Source organism: Colias philodice, chromosome 28 (assembly GCF_061535455.1).
Source record: "Colias philodice isolate Cphi_HAF_F1 chromosome 28, ilColPhil1 Martin Lab GWU primary, whole genome shotgun sequence".
In the NCBI taxonomy this organism is placed as follows: domain Eukaryota; kingdom Metazoa; phylum Arthropoda; class Insecta; order Lepidoptera; family Pieridae; genus Colias; species Colias philodice.
The window spans coordinates 4,167,360-4,173,625 of record NC_143113.1 but is presented as its reverse complement, the minus strand read 5'-3'; positions in this window follow the sequence as shown (position 1 = coordinate 4,173,625).

The following is a 6,266-nucleotide window of genomic DNA, read 5'->3' as shown; positions in this document are numbered from 1 at the left end:
TGGGACACCCTGTATAAATGAATGAGTCAATTTATTTCTATATACATATTTTAAGCAGTCGTTTTCCACACAAATCATTATTTAAAGCGGAAAATTAATAATTAGCTAAAAAAAAATAACAAAATTTATAATTAGCTTTCTATACTCAAGACATTTTCTAGTCAATTGTTAAATTGCATTTTATAAAGCTGTGTACACACTGTTGTACCAAGCAGAAATCATTATTTCAGAAGAAAAAATTGACATTGTAAATACGAGCTAGTGCATGCGGCTTTGTGTGGTATCCGGGTATATATGGCAATCTAGAGTATATTTCACAAATTTCATAATCTAAATCTCAATCTGATTGCTTTTTTGCGCGATAGAGTAACTAACATACTCACAAACTCACTATTTGTAGTAAGTATCTCGTCTTGCGGCGGTGTTCAAATTCAAATTCAAATATTGTTATTTTGTTATTATTAAATCTGTTATTATTAATTTATCTTTATTCTGTTATTATTAAAGTTAAAAGATTTTTAATATAAGAATAATAACTGACAAAGATTTGTTAAGGGGCCCTTGTAGAGAAAGTTTAGGCATTTTAGGAACTGAGACGGCTCGCGCCCGCGTTGCGTTGGAGCCGGCGCGACATGAACTCCGGTGACCTATGAAGGCGGGCGATTACGACACAGTATAAATAAATCAGTAGTTCGATTTTATTTGCTATCGTAGGAATGTTGTTGATAAATAAATTTACTACTTATCCTATACCATTAAACGAGCAATATTTGCATATTTATATATTTGTTTGTATATATACAGTGTGGATATTTTCGATGTGCCCTGAAAGGAAAGTACTTGAAATACTAGGGATAGAAAATTTTTCTGAAAGGAAACATTCCTTTTTCAAATTTTATTTTATTATTCAAATCGATAGAAACAATATAAAAGATAATTTATTGTTAATTTCTCGTAAAAATATTTGCTCTTAGAAATAAAAATATCATGGAATCGAACATTTTTGTTGTAGAATCACCATCATCTAAACATAAAGAACGCTTCTGGTTAAGTTATAAGTGATAAGTACATTGATTTATTTTCTTCTGAAAATATTGGTAACTAGCTGTTGCCCGCGACTTCGTCCGCGATTACGTCGTTTTTCGTCATTCGTCGTTTAAAAAAAATACGTGACACTTTATTTTTGAATGTTCTTAATTGTCTCTTATAAAAATAAACTACATTAAAATTGAATACTCTGATAAGAAAATCTTAAAATCGGAGGACATCGAAAATCTGAGGAAAACATGAATTTGATTTAAATTCTACATTACTTAGTAATTCAAATAATAATCTAAATTAAATGTAGATTAACAGTTTGAGCGCATCATTATATAATATGTACCTCAGTATTAAATTACGTTAGTTTACATAGTAATTTTACTAAAAACACGATGACTTTCTTTCGCGCTCGGTACAACAAACTAAGCATGTTTGTGGTACGTGGCCCGCATCACTTGACCCCCCGCGAGTTCCCCTCCGTTACTATGCGAAAATACATTCGTCGCCCTACTGTAGGAAAAATTGTAATATTTTAAATTCGAGAAATATTGATTTCTTGTATTCGACTATTCGTTGTAGTCGAATACAAAATATATTTGAAGAAACTTAGGTTGGCCTTCAGGCAAAAGGGATCCTATCAAATGATAAACTTGACCTTGTATCTTAAAAGTAAGCATGAAAGGATCCTCTGATAATTGTTGAGCACCAAAGGATCATTTAAAACGCACTAATATAAGAGAGAATATTGTCTAAGAACTGTTTAGATTGCACATGTTCCTCTAAAAGTAGTGATTTCAAAGGTTCTGGTGTATCTTCAAACGAAAGCCGACTCCTTACTCCTCTTTAAAGCATTACAAAAAGAACATACTACTTGTATACGTAGTATATTATTATTAGTCTGTGATACTACGTTAATATCGCCTATACAGAAGATGATCTGTAATCAATTGTGAGGTTATAAGCAAACCCACTTTTATATTTGTCGGACCACACCACCGAATTCGTAGATTGATCTTCTATGTTTACCTCTTAAGTCATTAAGACTGTCGAAATCTGTCTACAGTAAGACGGGCCTCTCGCTATTCGTCCGTTTCAAGAGACCAAATAGTTTCAATTCTTAATCTTTCATTAAACAATCTTATTAATCGTACTTGTCTCAAATAATCTTGTCTCAAATAATGGTAATATTCGCGTCCCTACTCTAGTCATTGCTTATGCTCATGTTCATCTTCAAGAGATCGAATAATATTATGGTGCACCCTATCATTTGTCAATCGGTCTTCATATTGAATAAAAGTTTCAGATTATCGAGATAAAATATGCCATTTGCGATCAGCTGTGAGACGTTATACCCTCTCAGTGAAGGTTTCGGTCTCACAGGATAGTACATGCCGTTCGCGGTCAGCTGTGAGCCGCAATTCTCGTTGTGAAGCGGTTTCAGGTTCTCGGCATAACACAATATGTTGTTTTCGGTCAATAGTAAGCCTCTTACCTCTAACGATCCTTGAGAACTCTTATTTCTCATTTTCTTAGCTTTGCTCGAATTTCGATATAAAGATTTTTTAGGTGGCACTGATGCGAGTAAATAAAAATTAAGTTAAAACGGACTGAGAGTGTTATAATCATCAATCATCATCATCATCAATACATATAATAAAATTGTGGAAAAGCGATGTCTGTACAATGAAAATATGTAGAAAAAAATTAGCAGGTGTTATTATTAAATCGATCTTGAACCCAAAACTGTAGTTAAAAATTTTTTTGTCTGTTTGTCTGTATGTTTGTGCACGCTAATTTCAGAAACGGCTTATCCGATTTAGATGCGGTTTTCACTAATGTATTATGGTAATCTTCATTTAACAGTTAGTGTTTATTTCATGTCAATCGGTTCATAAATAAAAAAGTTATGACAATTTATAAGTAATCACGGCGAACATTTGCTAAGGCATTCTATTGTACACTGTACAGTGTACGATAAAACGTAATTTATCTGTTATACGCTACAGTTATTCCTTTACATGTCCAGATGATCATATCAAAATTCCCCAAGGGTTTGGGGGTAAGCTGAGGTAGTAGGGGGGGCGGGGTCAAATTAACATTATGGTTACTTCTAATAGGTAAATTTTCCACACAAAATGTCCTTTAAATTATGTCGTATTATATTTTTAACCCCCGACGCAAAAAGACGGGTGTTATGTGTTTGACTGCTATGTATTTCTGTGTGTGTGTGTGTGTCTGTCTATGGCACCGTAGCTGGCTAACAGGTAAACCGAATTAGATGCGGCTTTTTTTTGTTAGGCAGCATATTTTCCGACGCTGGTTCTTAGATAAATTGTATCGAAATCGGTTCATCCACTTATTATACCTACATAGGGGTAAAAGTGGGAATGAAAAAAATGATATAATAATTTATTTTTAAAGATCGTTGGGAAGTTTATGTAATTATTTATTCCTTTTTCTATACACTTTTCTTCGTCTAAACGGTTAAGTTACGTGCTCCCTCTCTCTCTCTTCAACCTTTAGTTACGTGCGTGAGACAGGAAACATCTAATTTGGATTTGTTGCCGGATTTGATAAAAATTGAGTATCGATTAAGCTGATCAGTGGCTACACCATACATTATTAAAAACATCCATTTAAGAAAGGAAGGAAATAGAATTTGCTCCTCTCCCCCCCTGGTTCCTAAAAAATAATATGACATAATTTAAAAGAAATTTTACGTAGAATTAGTTAGGCATTTCTTTTTTGATTTTCGATATTATATACTAATCATAATTTTTAATTACAATATTATGTAGTAACTATTTGGTATAGGTTAGGCATTTCATTTAATAAGTTGGTACGTAAGTTTTTTAGCTCAGTTTAGTAAGAAATTTTAATAACAATTCTTTTAATTATTTATGGTAGTACGTATTTACTCAATAATTGTATGTTAAGTAGTAATTCAGCATGGGCGTAGCCACGGTGGGGCTGGGTGGGGCGCTTACCCTGGCTTTGATCTGGTAGGTACCAATTGTGAAGGGGAGTGGGCGTGGGCGTTGGCGTGGGCCTGGGAGTGGGCGTGGGAGTGGAAGCATGAAAATAAAAACAATTATTGTTGCCCCACCCTGAGCCCATGGTCATAGGTCCCATAGTCACTATTCCACGCGGACGAAGTCGCGGGCACAGCTAGTAGACAAATATAATCAGAAAGCTTTGAACTCCTAAGCTCAACCATAAAAGATAGACATTAATTATGATGTCGGGAGATATTTTTTATATAATATGGAGAACATTTCTTTCATACTAATAATTGTACCAAGTTTCGTTTAAATCCGTCGAGTAGTTTTTGTTTCTATAACGGTTATACAGACAGACAGACGGACAAAAATTTTTGGCGTCAGTGTCGATCCCTAATCACCTCGTGATAGTTATTTAGGAAATATATTTCATGTACAGAATTGACATCTACAGATTTAATATAAGTATTATTCATATAATTAGATGCCAATTTCCATGTAACGTTAAATTCGACTATACAATAACTAACAGACAACGCAGGTTACTCTCGTTTCCGTAAGTTGAGGCGGCTACATATTCGGTCCTCATAACTTCACTTTTTGTGAACGAAACGACAGCGCGGTTTAATTCGAGGCCAACACCATCAAAAAAAGGAAATATTTTTAATTGTGAAAAAATATTATGATTTACACTATAAATAGATACTATTTTAACATTAACACAAAATATAAGACTGTGAGTGTGTAAAAATAAATCCAGCTAGTTTCACATCAAACTTATGTTTTTAATTAGGTATACGACATGAAAATATATTAATTACCAAGCAATAATCATACAGGTAAATACTGAACAAAAGTATTAACAGTCAAAGTATATTTTTACTTACAACATGTAAATGATGAAGGAATAATAATTATCAACGAACTAACCTTTTTGTATTATTGTTTATAAATATAAATTCATAAACAATAAATTTATAAAGAATAGAAAAAATTCGACCACTAAAGAATGCTGGTTCGAGTCCCGCCTCGTTATCGAATTTTTAAAACACGAAGATTTTTAAAAATGTAACCAATGAACACAATCAATATTAGATTAACTGTAATGGTGTCTAGTTTGACTTAAAATAATAAACATCTACCCTCACTTTTAAAAATGTAGTATATTCACACGAATTATAAGCGCACCTTATAGGGAAGGGAAGATATGGGTTAAAGAGTTAAATAAATAAATAACATAATTATATTTAAATTATTAATTTTTAACATTGTGTTCAGTAGTGTTAACATGTAAATTGATTTGATTTTTACGAAATCTCATAGATGGCGCTGTTTCAAATTTGTATACTAATAAATTCATTAAACTGATTCTCTGCCCAAATTACGTAAATGACATAGTTTTTATTGTGTAAAGCTAGATAATAGCATGGCTTACCCGAAACCAACATTTAAACATGAGTCTTTAGATTGTACGCTGTCGTAATACACGGAATACGTAAGAAAAAAAAAGGTTCACAGCTCCTCCCCCGGAGGTGATAGCATGATAATATGTTTAAAAAAGCCTCACCCGACCTGTTAGTAATATTCATGCAAAATTTGAAGTCAATCTATGCAGTACTTTTCGAGATTAGCCTGGACAAACATACAGACAAACAGACAAACAGACAAACAGACAAACAGACAAACAGACAAAAATTCTAAAAACTATGTTTTTGGCTTCTATATCGATTATAGATCATGGATTATGTATTCTTTTAAAAAAATATTCAATGTACAGTTTTGACTTTCCTACGATTTTATTATATGTATAGATAATAATTAAAAGTATAACAAATAAAAAGGCAAAATAATAATTGAATATAAGTATGTAATAAGTATGTTAGTGTATTCAACCAACTTAAAAAAGTGTGACTATTTTACAACAATTTGAATAATAATCAATTAATAATTTGTATTATTGTATACAATATCGAAGCTTTTTAAGAAATGTATAAAATACTTTTTTATGAATTATTAATTATCACTACATAGTATAAAACAAAGTCGCTTTCCCTGTCCCTATGTCCCTATATCCCTATGTCCCTTTGTACGCTTAAATCTTTGAAACTACGCAACGGATTTTGATGCGGTTTTTTTTAATAGATAGAGTGATTCAAGAGGAAGGTTTATATGTATAATAACATCCATTAAATAGTGGAAAAGTACTGTTATTTTTGAGGTTTCTAA